The sequence below is a fragment of the Cuculus canorus genome, chromosome 2, assembly GCF_017976375.1.
Source record: "Cuculus canorus isolate bCucCan1 chromosome 2, bCucCan1.pri, whole genome shotgun sequence".
In the NCBI taxonomy this organism is placed as follows: Eukaryota; Metazoa; Chordata; class Aves; order Cuculiformes; family Cuculidae; genus Cuculus; species Cuculus canorus.
This window is the reverse complement of record NC_071402.1, coordinates 11,807,265-11,822,667: the sequence shown is the minus strand read 5'-3', so window position 1 is coordinate 11,822,667 and position 15,403 is coordinate 11,807,265. Positions and strand designations below refer to the sequence as shown.

General features: G+C 42.9%; 1 long non-coding RNA gene across 1 annotated transcript in view; it reads left to right on the top strand.

Moving 5' to 3' along the window:
- The window catches only part of LOC128851264 (uncharacterized), a 29,670-nt gene extending 16,195 nt beyond the window's left edge, over nt 1-13,475 (top strand). Inside the window, exons 2-3 of the long non-coding RNA XR_008448552.1 lie at nt 11,349-11,446; nt 12,928-13,475. This is a non-coding gene — a long non-coding RNA (uncharacterized LOC128851264). The remainder of the gene's footprint in view (nt 1-11,348; nt 11,447-12,927) is intronic.
- The last annotated feature ends 1,928 nt before the right edge of the window (nt 13,476-15,403 follow it).

The window sequence follows — 15,403 nt, the reverse complement described above, 5'->3', positions numbered from 1 at the left end:
CAAGGTTGGAAGGGACCCACTGGGTCATCGAGTCCAACCATTCCTAACACTCCCTAAACCATGCCCCTCAGCACCTTGTCCACCTGTTCCTTAAACACCTCCAGGGAACGTGACTCAACCACCTCCCTGGGCAGCCTGTTCCAGTGCCCAATGACCCTTTCTGTGAAAATTTTTTTCCTGATGTCCAGCCTGAACCTCCCGTGGCAGAGCTTCAGAACATTCCCCTTTGTCCTGTCCCCTGTCACTTGGGGAAAGAGGCCAGCTCCCTCCTCTCCACAACTTCCTTTCAGGTAGCTGTAGAGAGTAATAAGGTCTCCCCTCAGCCTCCTCTTCTCCAGGCTAAACAACCCCAGCTCTCTCAGCCGCTCCTCATAAGACTTGTTCTCCAGCCCCCTCACCAGCTTTGTTGCTCTTCTCTGGACACGCTTCAGAGCCTCAACATCCTTCTTGTGGTGAGGGGCCCACAAATGAACACAGTACTCAAGGTGCGGTCTCACCAGTGCTGAGTACAGAGGGAGAATAACCTCCCTGGACCTGCTGGTCACGCCATTTCTGATACAAGCCAAGATGCCATGGGCCTTCTTGGCCACATGGGCACATTGCCGGCTCATGTTCAGTTGGCTGTTGATCAACACCCCCAGGTCCTTCTCCTCTGTGCAGCTTTCTAACCAGACTTCTCCTAGTTTGTAGCACTGCATAGGGTTGTTGTGCCCCAAGTGTAGGACCCGGCATTTGGCCTTGTTAAACCTCATGCCATTGGTCTCAGCCCAGCCGTACAGCCTGTTCAGATCCCTTTGCAGAGCCTCCCTACCCTCCAGCAGATTGATGCTTCCACCCAGCTTACTATCATCTGCAAACTTAGGGTGTGTTTAATCCCCTCATCCCGGTCATTGATAAAGACATTGAACAGGGCTGGACCCAGTACCAAGCCCTGGGGAAGTCCACTTGTAACTGGCCTCCAGCTAGGAGGCCAGTTCAATCCACCACTCTCTGGGCCCGGCCATCCAACCAGTTTTCAACCCAGGAGAGTATTTGCCTGTCCAGGCCAGAGGCTGACAGTTTCTGAAGCAGAATGCTGTGAGAAACTGTGTCAAAGGCTTTACTGAAGTCCAAGAAGACTACATCCACAGCCTTTCCCTCATCCAATAGTCGAGTCACTTTGTCACAGAAGGTATTCAGGTTAGTTTGGCAAGACCTGCCTTTCATGAACCCATGTTGACTGGTCCTGATCAGCCTGTTCTCTTGCATGTGCTTCATGATAGCACTCATGATCACCTGTTCCATGACTTTCCCCTGCACTGAGGTCAGACTGACAGGCCTGTAGTTTCCTGGATCCTCCCTGCAACCCTTCTTGTAGATGGGCACAACATCAGCCAGCCTCCAGTCCAGTGACACTTTCCCAGTCAACCAGGACCGCTGGAAGATGATGGAAAGGGTTTTGGAAAGGACATCCACGAGCTCCTTTAATACTCTTGGGTGGATCCCATCCGGCCCTATAGACTTGTGGGTGTCTAGCTGGGCAAACAAGTCTCTAACCACCTCCTCTTGGATCATGGGAGCCTCATCCTGCTCCTCTAACTCCTGGGTTTGTACACAGGGGGAACAACTTCCCTTACTATTAAAGACTGAGGCAAAGAAGGCATTAAGTAACTCAGCCTTGTCCTCATCCCTTGTCACTGATGTTCCTTCTGCATCTAATAGGGACTGAATATTCTCCCTAGTCCTCCTTTTCTTGTTGATGTATTTGTGGAAAGATTTTTTTTATTATCTTTCACAGACTTAGCCAGTTTGATTTCTAGTTGGGCCTTGGCCCTCCTGATTTTTTCCCGGCACAATCTCACTTCCTCCCTGTAGTCTACCCAAGATGTCTGTCCCTTCTTCCAAAGCTCATAGACATTCCTCTTCTGTTTGATATCTCTCAAGATCTCCCTACTCAACCAAGCTGTTTTTTTCCCCCGACAGCTCCTTTTCCGGAACATGGGGATGGCTTTCTCCTGAGCTGCTAGGATTTCATTTTTGAAGAGTGTCCAGCACTCGTGGGCTCCCTTGCCCTTAAGGACTGTCTCCCATGGGGCTTTGCTAAACAGACTTCTGAACAGTCCAAAGTCTGCCCTCTGGAAGTTTGATATGACTATTTTGCTAATCCCCTTCTTCATCTCACCTGGAACTGAAAACCCTATCATCTCATGATCGCTTTGTCCCAGGTGTCCTCCAATCGTCACATGCCCCACAAGGTCTTCTCTGTTCACAAACAGCAGGTCCAGAAGGGCATCCTCCCTCGTCTACTCACTCACCAGTTGTGTGAGGAAGTTGTCTTCCACGCACTCCAGGAACCTCCTAGACTGCTTCCTTTCTGCTGTATTGTACTTCCAGCAGATATCTGGAAGCTTGAAGTCTCCCATGAGGACAAGATGTAGTGATATAGAGACTATCCCCAGCTGTTTATAGAAGAGTTCATCAGCTGCTTCTTCTTGTCTGGGTGGTCTGTAGCAGACTCCTGTCACAATATCTGCCTTCTTGTGGGCTCCTCTGATTTTAACCCACAGGCACTCAGTCCCTTCCTCACTGTAATTGAGCTCAAGGGTATCAAAGCACTCTCTAACACAGAGGGCTACACCACCTCCTCTCCTACCCTTCCTGTCCCGCCTGAAGAGTTTATACCCCTCCACGGCTGCACTCCAGTTATACAAGTCATCCCACCATGTTTCTGTGATGGCATCGACATCATAGTCACCTTGCCCTACAACAGCTTCCAACTCCTGCTTCTTATTGCCCAAGCTGCATGCATTGGTGTAAATGCACTTCAGCTGGGCTGGCAAAACTTCAGCCAGGCTGGTAAACCTTCAGCCAGGCTGGCAAACCTTCAGCCCTCATAAAGGGAATAGAGTTCACTCCCAATTGACTGGTCCTTGGAATAACTAACTCCACAGTGCCAGTTTCATCCTTACTGTCCCCAGGTATAATCACCCCCACTTGCTCTGAGGTGATGTGCTGGCGGTCCTCTCCAGCACACCATCTCTCAGTTACTGGAGTTGCAATTCCAGGCTCACTCCCAATTAGCCTGGTCTCGTCCCCTCCCCCCTTCACATCTTGTTTCAATCTCTATCACCCACTGGTGAATAAAAACTGAATGCATTTCTCCTATCAGTGTGCCATGAGAGATGGATTTGGTGCGGAGTGAAAGTGGGAGGTGGGGTGTGTGTGACCATTGTCACCAGGATCAGTGTTGCTCAACCATCAAGAAGATATCCAAGCCACCAGTATCAGGAATCTGATTGTCCTCATTTTCTTCTCATCCTCTGGCTCTGAGGCTCCTGCATTTCCCTGCAAATCATCCCTTTCTGCTTCACCCTTCTGCTCTGTGGCAAGGGAGGGGTGTCTTGTTTGCTGCAAGGAGATTCTATGAGGTTTCAGGAGCTGATGCCTCTGAAGACTTCTGTGGAAAGCTGCTGGCATTTGCAATGCAGCTTCATCATGTAGCTGAAGCGAGCAAAAAAAGTTTCCAGAAAGGATGTGCTGTGTGACATCTGCTGTTTAGACTTCGAGGCATTTGCAGAGGTGAAGTAAGCATAATATTAACTGACTAGAAAGCAAATAATTTCTCTTTAAAGTTCTTGTTAAATGTAAACTGTGGTGGAAGAGGAATGGAAAGCATCAATCTAGATCATTTACTATTACCCCCAAGGATCAGATTCATTCTCTGTTTTCAAAGGATTGCTATACAGCTATGAAAGAGCATTCTTGCTTTCTTGGGGAGGTGGGGAATGTACCCTGTTGCCATTAATTAATAATTGCTGGCATATTTAATGAGTTCAGAAAATGATCGGTTCATTCATAATAACCTCTTCTGTCTGCCCCCTTCAGATCCTCTAGGAAAAAAAAACCCAACAGACAACAAAATAGAGATACTAAATTTCAAGATGACTAAGGAGACTTACACAGTATAAAATGGCAGGACGAGGACAGAATTTTTGTAAGGGATGTTGCTGCTTAGGTAACTTTAGACATGCAGAACAATTTATTTAATTTTTTTTAAAAAAGAAAGTAGAGACAGACATAAAATAACCTAGCTACTGAAATGTCATTAACTTAGTTCTGAGCATGTGAATAAAAGAAAGAATAAAGAATCAAATATTCAGAAAGAGCAGGTCCCCATAAAGGCTAGTTAAACACAGCAATGAGAACTCGGAGTCTGGTCTCAAAGGAGAATCTGGCAAGTGAGAAGGGATTTGCTCTGTGCTGACGTTGCATCCATTTGGGGTGCAGATTTTGTTCTATGTCATTATAGTGCCTAGTAAAATAAGGCCTTGGCTTGTGACTAGGGATCCTAATGCTGATCCCTAACAGCAGCCAGCACTGTTAAATTGTCAGCAAGAGTGATAAAAGCTACCAGACATTTGGGGGTATTGGGAAAGACAACTATATTTCTGCTCTTTCATTTCTAAAAATGGGTACTGGCAGTTACACATCTTCCAAGAATTGCTTTACTCCTAAGGAATAGAAGAGGAAGGAGGAATAATAGGAAAATATTCTATGAAGTGTGACAGCAGACGGGCTATTAAATATGACTCACTGTGTGACGTGCTGGCAAATCCTTACTAATGACCTTGCTACTCGTCGACAACTTCAGCAGAGGTTATCGACTTGACAGGCCACCTCTGCCAGACAAAGGTGAGCCTGAACTTAGCTAGCACCATGCTGTTCTGAGACTCACGATGCCAAAATTGTGTTATCTGAGTCAAGGAAACTGAATTATGTGAATAATTAAAATTCATATCAAAGTTGAGTGTTGTGGACTTTGTGGACACTGAAGTTAATTCTGTCCACAACAACTTCATCAGTCTTTTAAATTGTCAGAGAAGCCCATGCTAAAGGTGAAGGCATCAGATGGGGCTATCTCACCCACATATTAAGTAGGAATATATGGGAGGGGGGATTTGACATAGCAGGAAGGTGACATGCAGTGAACATGCCAGAGCCTTCTACAAATCGATAGTTACGTTTGATTTGTTCTTTACTAGTCACCCAAGAAGTTCACTGTACGATGCATGGTAGGGAAGGCCCCTGCTGTAGGAAGGCAATGTACAGGCTGATCTAATAGTTCATATCTATTTCTATTTTCTGTGTCACAAGTGACTTTTTAATCTTAAAGTCTTAGTGAAGCCCGAAGATCACCAGTTTAGAATGGTTATAGATTCACGCTGTGGGCACAGGAGACTGTCAGGGGAAAATGACCTGTAACTCTGGTGCCTGGTATTGAGAATCCAATACTTTTCTTTTCTGTGGGCTGGGGGGGCGTATGCTTCCTTTGCCTTAGTGGAGCAGTTTCTACCTAGGCTGCTCCAGAGGCCATGGGTGAGCAGAGAAAAGAGTGTGTTCTCTCTCCTGAATCTTACTAGTACGCCTCATTGAGTTATTACAGGGAGCTTGATCTTTGCCAGAGAAACCCTTTTGGGAGGGTAGGCATGAAACTGTTGTCAGTGAGGGCAAACCAGAGGGCTTGTCTCTGCTAAAGGTACGACACTGAAAAATTGGATGGCAGGGCAAGGATGTGAGAGAGGCTGAGAGGAAGATCACCTCTGATTTCCCAGTTCATTGAGGGAGAGAGGAGCTTTCCAGCCCTCTATCGTCACAATTTGCAGACCTCCAACAAAAAAGGAAGTAAATCTCAGAATCTTCCTCTTCAAAACTTTCTCCTGTAGTGAGTTCAAAGGGAATTTGAATCATTCTTTAGAGCACCTATGGGACTCCAGGATTCAGATACCTGACTTATGCAGTATTCACGAAGACTGAACAGTTTAGTGTAGCTCACATATATGTATTTTCCAGATGCCTGCACCGAATGGATAATTAGACTCATTGCAACAAATCAGGTTAGTCTCAGTTCAGTGACTCTCATGGAGTTGTTGGAGCGATAGGGTATAGTCTTGTTCAGGGCACATTCTCAGTGCATTCCTGGGGTTAAGGATTATTTTCGATGGCGCAATACCGGATGTCCTCCTGTCACGGAGAAAGCTCAACAAAGATCGTTCCAGAGCAGTACCAAAAACACAGCTGAAAATTTGGTCTGAATTTTCTTGGGACTTATCCCTGTTCACAGCTATGGAACCCAGAAGAATATGGAGAGGAAGAAGGAAGCAGACAGCTATCTTGTGACAAGAAGGAACCGCAGGTCGTTGTGCAAGAACCCTGCACTACTTTTTGTCCAAGAACTTCATTTGCCACTCTTGCACAAAGCTAGATAATCACTATCTTAGGACTAACGTCAGATTCCTCATTCAGCCCCCTGAGCTTTGGAGGCTAGTGAAACCACTTGCTTTTCCTGATGCAGGAGGACTGGCTGTGTGAACTTCACTCCGTGACTTCAGCCATGTAATCTGTATTCAGAAAAAGATGCTGCCATTGGCCCTCTGGCTGCCTGTCTGGCCGCTATCTGTGCAACTGGTGCAACACTGTGGCAAAGGAAGTGCAGCAGACACAGCTGGAGGCGATGTCAAGGTGGGAGTTGGAAAGACATCATGAGTGGAAGACGAGTGAAACTCTAATTGAGATTCTGTAAGACACTGTGAAAATACTGTGTCCCCTTAGTGAGCATGTATGGAAAATGCAAATAGATCCTTGTCCTGCTTCTCACACTACAGAGTGTCTCTGCAGGTTTCAGTCCATTTCCACGTGATGATTCCTCTTATTTTGCCAAGAAGTGAGGATCCTCATGTAGGAAGTTAAATCCTAGAGGAAATGAACTTGTTTTCCGTCAGTTTCTTCTATTGACTACATAGAAACCTGGGGTCCCTGCAGACCTTCCCGGGACTACAGACCAGACATGACTGTATGTGATGCAAGAAGGCAGCCTGCTCTGCAAGTTCCCACTGTCCGACCTCTACAAGAGATTTTGGACATCAGTCACCAGCCAGGACCCAATGAGTCTCTCTCAACACTAACATGAAACTCATTGATAAACAAGAGTGCTCACACTTCCCATCCTGCCCACTTTTGGACAGATACATGTTGTCCAGGGGAAAAAAACCTTCTTTAATTGGGGATAGGTGGGTATAAATGGATTTTTTTTCTTCTATGCCAGGAATGGATCTAGGCCTGGCAGCAGTGTATCAGTATGGGCAGCTCCTGACCTTTTTACAGCCAAGCCTTTCTTGAGCAAATTGTCCATTTCTTCATCCATTCCTGTGTCCCCACTTTCCTTCCTTCTTGGTGCTGACACCGAGCTAGCAAGACTATCTGAACCTATCTGTCCTTGTAGCACTTTCACCAGGGTCCCCAGAGTGTGCAGACCCTGGAGCTGCCAGAACTCCAAACCCCCTTGTTCACAGAGGCAAACTGTGGCTCTTGCTTGTAAGGTAATCACATTTCAAAGTTGTGGGAAAGAACAACTCTGTAATGTCTCATTCCTGCCAAAAATGGGGCTGCTGGGGTGGCTACAATTCCCAGGAGCTGATATTAATGCAGGATCAGGTTCTTACAGAGGAAAGAGGTTTTAACCTGTTTGGGTAAGAAGAGTTGAAAGGAAAACATCAAATCTTAAAGCAGATCTGCTAAAAGCTCAGAAAGATTTCTTGTGAAGATGACGTTAGACAAAAGAGATAGCTTTGCTCAGCATTCAGTTTCTACAAATTTCTACCCCAGTCAGCTGCAATCATGTAAAAAAATGAATAAAAGAAATGAAGGGCAGAATTTTGCAGTGAGTTCCTGCTTGTCTGAAGATTTCCTCTGGACTGAAAGAATGGCTACTACCACCCAGTACAACGGTGTTTAGTTGTGATCAGGTAGAAATAAATAATCTGGAACAAATGCAGCAGAAATGGCTTTAAGATGTAATGAGTGCTCTGACTCAAAAATAGTGATTTCACATGGGAAAAATCCAAAGTAAAACTGCAAGAACAATGCTAATTAGAGATGTGTCAGGTGCTTGGCTCTGGATTACTGTTATGCTAGTGTGTGCATTTCAAGGACAAATCGCAGGCAAGAACCAGGATAGATGACGTTGAAACCTCCTTATCATTTTTTTTTTTTTTACTTGAATTGGCTCCCTGGGAGTGGAGGCTGGAGAATGAACCGTGCTGAAGGCTCACTAACCTCAGCTAGTATGCTATTTACAGCTGGTTTCATTACTGGCTAAATTGTTAGAAATGTAATACAGAATGAGAGGAAAAACTGAACTCTGTAGTGAAAAACTGAAGATAATTTTTTAACTCTCACGAACTGTTATACTTCCCAACTTCAAACAGGGCTGAATCTGGTGATACTGTCAGAAAAGGCTGCTTCTGGCTACGCATCCTACCTCACTTCACACTGACAGAAAACTTAGCATGAAACGTTGAGCTTCACCACTCTACACAGAACTGCTCCCCAGGGTCCCTACTGGCTAATTAGTGCTCTCCCTGCCATGAGCAGTGATCTTTTCGAAGTCCAGCTTTCTTTCTCTGTTAAAACCAAAAGGCTTTTGCAAGCAAGGGCATTAGCTGCAGGTGAAAGCCTCTTTTTAATGAAACTGGGACCTAATTTCTCCCTGAGATTTTGATCAGCCATTTTGTCTGACTTTTTTTTTTTTTTTAATTTCCCACAGATGTTCTTTTTTATTTCTCATCATACTGATACCACTTCAGCGCTTTCTCCCTGCTTTAGTCTGCATATTGCAAGACCAATCTCTCATCCCTTTCAGAATCTATGAGACAGTCCGACAAGTCTCCAGTTTTGCTGGTTATATAGTGACATTCAGAAAACTTTTCCTATGTACCCTGAGTCCTGGGTAGGAGAACAAATCTCAGCTGATGTGGCTTGTCTATCCTAGAGGAAATTCCTTCTGCTCAAAAGACTAACTTGTTATTGATCTTGCTTGGGAAAGACCCCTAAGGGTTTGCTGTGTACCATCTACACCACTTTCTCTTGTCTGCTTACACAGCATTCAGCCATTTTCTTTCTTACTGCTTTATTGTTGTCTGTTGCAGTGGTTTATGTCTCGTATTTGACTGTACCTTAATGTTAGGATAAAAAGCAGTGGTAAAATGAGACATTTAAAACTAATAAATTGTGTGCATTTGCATGCGTGTCTATGCATCTGAATATCAGCCGTATAATGTACAACAGGATTAATATCTGAAAAAAGTATTTTTTTTCTAGCCGAGCTGTAACTGTGATTTACAAGGGTGTTTAATGCACTGATCCTCACAACACTCTCCTTCTGCTTTCCACCTCCCTGTCTTGCACCCTACATGTGCAAGAAGGAGTTCATCTGTGGTGGGTAGGAGAGGGGAGATACCCTGGCTATAATAGGGACTTCTGGTAGGGCACCCCAACTTATTCCGGTGAATAAACAAAATATTCTGCTCATGGCACATTCTTTCAAGAGGGGAATACTTAGCAGGTGAACTAAGACACTGAAGCATGAATACCATTAGCCACACATGAAGGAAGGAAGGAAGGAAGGAAGGTAGGTATAGTAAGGCAAAGATTCCCTGGTTTAGAAATTGTTTCCTGACCATCTCACCTCTGGCACATACTAGTGAATCTGTTAAAATTCTTCAAGAATCCTTCTGTCCTCGTAAGAGCATTTAACTTCATATACTTCTTGTGAATAGTTCTCCAACAAATGATACTACCTTTATAAGTACCAGGTTTGGGGTTTTTACTGTGTGAGTTTTTTTTTTTATATATAGAAGGGTCTTTGTACACTGATGGCATTACAGAGCTGATGAGTAATGTGATTTACATGAAATAAAAATGGGGAAAATTGCATGAGTAAGATGAACTAATGAAGCATTGAAGAAAGAAAATGTTACTATGTTGTCAAAAAAACCCACCAGAAAACCTCTGTAGGCTGACAAGAAACCAGACAAGTAGACTCTCTGAGTAATAAATTTACCAGTAGCATAAAACATTTTTAGTTTTGATAACGTCTTTACTGGGAATGGTCTGAACCAAACTTTTATGTTTGAATGTCTTAAGATGGGGGTCAAATAGGAACTTGTAAGTGTGCCTCTGTTGATTTAATGGATTGACTGAAAATCCAGAGCCTAATAAGTCTTAGCATTTCTGTCCAGCATTAGTTATAAACGTTCTTTTTTTTTTTTTCCACTTTCACTCTCTCTTAAGTGGAAGCTTTAGGCTTGTAAGGGGTAATTTCACTTATTTGAGTAGTGAGATTTAACTGCTCAGACGTATTTGTCATCTTCACAAGAGGCGGTGGAGAGTAGGAAATCTATGGACATTGGATTAATTTCCCTGGAGTTTAAATGAGAGTCTTGATGTTATTTTTTCCCTTTGCTTCTGCAAAATTCAGCCTATAGATCTTGGTGCCTACAATTTTTTACTTAAGACCTGTTGGCACAAGTTCTCTGAAAAGTCTAGTGTGAATTACCCAAAAAATCACACTTTAAATTATTTGCTTTAAAAGGGCACCAATGCTGGTGCCAAACCCAATCTATAGAATAAAAAAAAACCCCAACCTTTGTGTTTTATAACCTTAAGGGGAAACACTTCAGGGTTGGATCTGTTATCTTGTACTAATGTCCAAGGGCTACAATCCAAAACTGCCATTTACTCTGCCCAGTGGGAGACTGCAGGTGTGGCTTTGTGTCTCTGTTCCAGGATGGAGGCTCCTGTACACCTGGCAGAGCTGTGTTTTTTTCACATATAGTGCATTCATCTGACTGTGTGTCATTTGCATCCCAAATGAATGTGTTGGGTGGTATCAGCAACCCTTTTCAAGATGCCCATCCCTGCAGCATGTGTGTATTGGGCTTACAAATTCAGTTGGTTGAGTGGGTGCCATGGGATTTTCCTGCTTCTTGGCCAAACTTTTGAATTTTGATCCCTGTGAGACTGCCAGTGGGTATGACAACTCAGACAGCAAGGATTAACAATGGACACCTGGGTGGTGTTTCTGGGATTCAGCCTTTTAGCAAACCTAGCACTTGCTTTCAGAGCCACCCTCACAGGCAGAAATCTTAATTTGCATCCCCACCTCTGGAGAATGGTTTTCTCCTTTCTAACTCACTGGCCGTCGTCAGACAGTGCAGGTTAGATAGATTCATCTATCTGTCCCAGGTGACTTTCCCTTCTCCTGTACCCACTAGCCTGTCCCAGACTATCTGAGAAACAGAGGCTGCCGCTTGCAGTGTCCACCAGGTCCCTGCTAAGAGCCCAGCAGCCAAATCCTGCTCTGTACCTATTGTCTGCTTTTCACTGAGGTCATACTGAAAAAAGAAGAAAGCATTGCACAAAGTGATTAAGACCAAAAAAGTCAGCACAAGAGGTATGAGCCCCAGCCTGTATCTAGTTGCATTGCAATTTCTACCTGATACTGATTTATGCTTTCTGCTTTTTCTTTTTAGGTGCTGGTGCTGAGGCAAACTTATCTGATCAGATCATCTGTTCCTTCAGTCTAGCAAGCAAGAAACTTTGCATAAAAATACTCACACCATCGATCTATGTATCCTTTTCTCATTGACTTGTAAGGGAAGTGCCAGACTTGTTTTCTATGCTGAAAGTAATTCTCTTTCCCTGACAGAAGGGACTCTCTCCCTTCTGTCACTGACATTATCATAGAATCATAGAATCTTTTAGAATGGTCTGGGTTGGAAGGTACCATGAAGGTCATCTAGTCCAACACTCCTTGCATCGAGCAGGGACATCTTCAACTAGATCAGGTTGCTAAGACCCCCATCCAACATGACCTTCAATGTTTCCAGGGGTGGGGCATCTACCATCTTTCTGGGCAACATGTTCCAGTGTTTCACCACCCTCAGTGTAAAAATTATCTGATGCTTCCTCTATGATTTCCTCATCCTTCTCCACGTTGATAATGTCAGATATTTTCAACTTCTCATCCACAAATTCCATTCACAGCAGCCTTATATTTTTTTTTTTTTTGGTAATGCTATTAATGATATTATTGTCACATCAGTCTCGAGACAGATTCTTGAGGAACTCCAAAAATACTTTCTGCAGCCCAACAGTTCCCCTTTGTGCACAGGCCTTTGTCATCTCCCCATCAGTCAGTTCCCTCTCTGCAATTTTGGATGGTGCCACTCATTTGGGATCTGCATTGTCGCTGTATGCCAGACATTGGAACATGTCACAGCCAAAGTGCAATGAGGGCAGCTGGCTTCTGAGACATGACCATAACTGGTACTTTCTGGCCAGTCCCTGGTGGCAAGCTCCGCACACATGTTGCAGACCTGCGTGCCTAGTTGCCTAAATTTTGTCTTGCTTCCTATCCCAGCATTAACAGTCTGGGAACATGTCAAAGGTCTTCATCCGTGACAGAGTTTTAATTGGTTTCATACTAATTAGAACTTGGTATGTCACTCTAGACATTGGTCACCATAGGCTGTTCAGTGGTCTCCATTGAAGCAACGCCCATTTAATTTTTCTTTTCAGACTTTCCACCAAAAGGCTTCCTGCCCACCTATTTTTGTTTCTGAAGAAATTTTTCCTTTGCTTTCATCCTCCAAGAGTGATCCCTTTACAAAAGATTGCCAATCAAGCTGAGAATAATACATTCATATGAAGTCAGTAAAGATCCAGTCTATTTAAAACTCAGGTCTTCCCCAAAGATGAGAGAGTTGCACTAAATCCACTGAAAATATCGATATGCACTTACTTCATATGGCCTTTTACATGTAATTTTTTCTATACTGAGCCCATTAAGTGGCTAAACTTGGTGCCAGATTATTGCCCGACTGAGATAATTCTCAATACCTAAATTTGTACTAGCAGAGATTCTGGGAATATAAACTTCTCTGACCTAATTCTTAACCAAAGTAAAATGACAAAGCTCTTGATTTAAGTGAAGATTTGTTAATTCATACCAGCTGAAACTTTAGCTTGTAATTCAGGTTTTTTTTCAATTTCCCCCCACCCTAAAATTTCCTGTAAGTACTTTTCCTGAATGTCACATCATTCTGGTAGGCCACAAGATTTTATAGTGGTTCACTGAGATATATATGGCTGGGAGAAAGGTTAGTCAAATATTTGTCAGAGGAATGTTGTATCTCCTATGTAGAGCAGCTGATTGGCATCAAGAGACTTATCTCCCCCATATCACAGGAAGAGTGGCACCAGGCTTAATTGTCAATAAAAGCAGTATACAAGGAAGACATTGGCTCTTTGGCTGCATGAAAACTGTTCAGACATATGAGAATAAAGAAGTGCAGAAGAAGTTCCTGTGGTGGTAACTGAAAGCAAGAAATGGTGGTCTATGGGATAAAAAAGTTCACACAGCAGAAGTCAGTGAATTTAGGATGAGTTAAGCACTGATCAGCTTCATCCTAGTGATATTCTGAGTGGGATACATCTGCTCTCAACATAGACGGCTTGAAATCAAAACATGAAATTTACCCCAGCCAAGATCATGACCAGATACAGATCAAGAAAACAAAATAAATTTAGTTCTATGAGAAAAACGACATGCACAATTAGGGTGGGAGGTCAGAGGAAGAATATGTGGGTGTGTGAATTTCTAAACCTACCATGTACTTCCTCCTGTTATTGTTTTCCCTAATGGTGGCAACTTTTTTGTAACTTAGACCTTTTGTGGTGGTAAGAACTGTATTAAATACATTCACACCAGCAAAAACTTTTAATTAAAAATATTATGTTTTGATTTCTCCACTTACATTTCTATTTCTTTTTCTTTGTATTTTGAAATTTAGAAGACCTCTCAGTGTGTCTTCCTCAAGCTTGCTTTCCCTTGTTTCCACTTAAAGCTAACTTGATTTTATTAATGAAAAGCAGCTTTTTGTTCACCACCTGAAATATTGTTTAACAAAATATTGATTTTAACAAAAACTTTCACCACACGTGAAGCATCTTGTTTGTTTTGAAATAGCAAGCACCATGACTCCCCATTTCCTTTAAATTCATGTTGAAAATTGAATCAAATCTTGGTTGGTTTTCATTTGACTATATTGACATAATTTATATCTGATAAGAAATAGCAGCCAGATTGAATGAGTCATCAATGGATTAATGAAAATTAGCATGGTACAATGCTTTAGGCTCTCTTGTACCAATGAATCATCTAATTATGAGGTAGGGACCATGTCTCTCATCTATAACACATTGCACAATGGTATTAGAGCCTCTAGGTGCTAACCGTATCTGTGATAAAATACTCAGTGCTGGATATTTGTTACATTAAAACAGTACTGTCAAAGAGAAAGGACTTCAAGAAAGTCTGAGGCCAAGTTAAGAAAAAAAAACCATCCTGAATGCAGGGAACCAGCATGGTTAGATAAATTGTTGGAGGTGTCCATAGCTGGAGGCATCTGAGAAACTGCATTTTGCTCCTCCAACCAAAGTCTGTGTGTAGCTTTATGGATGGAAAGAAACCTTTGATACTTACCCAGAACAGAAATCCATCTATCCATTGTATTCAGATGAGCTTGAGCTTTACACTGAGTTCTTTGCCCTTACAGTCTTCTAAACAGCAAAGGTTTGAAATACTATCTATAACTATCTATAATAAGTGAAGATTCTGTGCAAGCGTATGTACAGCCCAAATTTGAAGGAAAGATTACTGGAATTACCTGAGAGGTGAATCTGGCCACTTTATAATATCGTGCAGAGAACAACAGGGCAAATACCAGCGAACTTTTCCTGAGAAGAATATCCATTATTAGACTAGTACGAACTCCTAAAAGAATTGACACAGCCCTCACAGCATGAGGCTTTTAAAAAGAGATCGGACAAAACACTCAGAAACACACTGTGGAAAGTGTGTCTTCTCTGATGGGCTGGGTGACCTTGCTGCTTCTTTGTTCTGTTTGCCTTAATCTTCAAACAATAGTGCAGTGAACCAGCCACTGCTTTTCAATCACACTTCTGAGGATACAAAAATCCAAGAGTGCCTGCTTACTTTATAGCTCTTATCCCTCATCTGTTAAGCAGGGCTTATAGTGAACAATAGGCATTTCTCAGCCATTGCAGTGCCAGGTATTGATGAACATCCTGTTGAAATTCAGGACTGGTTCCCCCTTTTGAACGCATTAATGACCCATAATTTACGTCCAAATGAAGGAAAAAGGCACCCAGCCTATGTGTATTATTCAGATAACCACAAAGGTAATGCTCTTTATTCCTTTATGATCTAGTATATTTTAACCTTGGGAGAAACATTATCTGAGATGAGAGGTGAATACAAGCAAAATAGCACACTAAACGTAACTCCTGCATAATGCAGGAGCTAAATATTTGGCGGAAGTTTTGCCTCTTATAGCCTCAACTACAAAAAAGCCAAATATTCTAAGTACACTAGTAATTCAAACTCCCTCCGTAGTCAGCAGAAAGAATTGTCTTCAGAGAGTAGCTGATCCTGCCCATACTGATCATTGCTTTCTCTCTCAATTGAGTGCAGAGCATAGGAAACTGCCTTAGATTAGATACT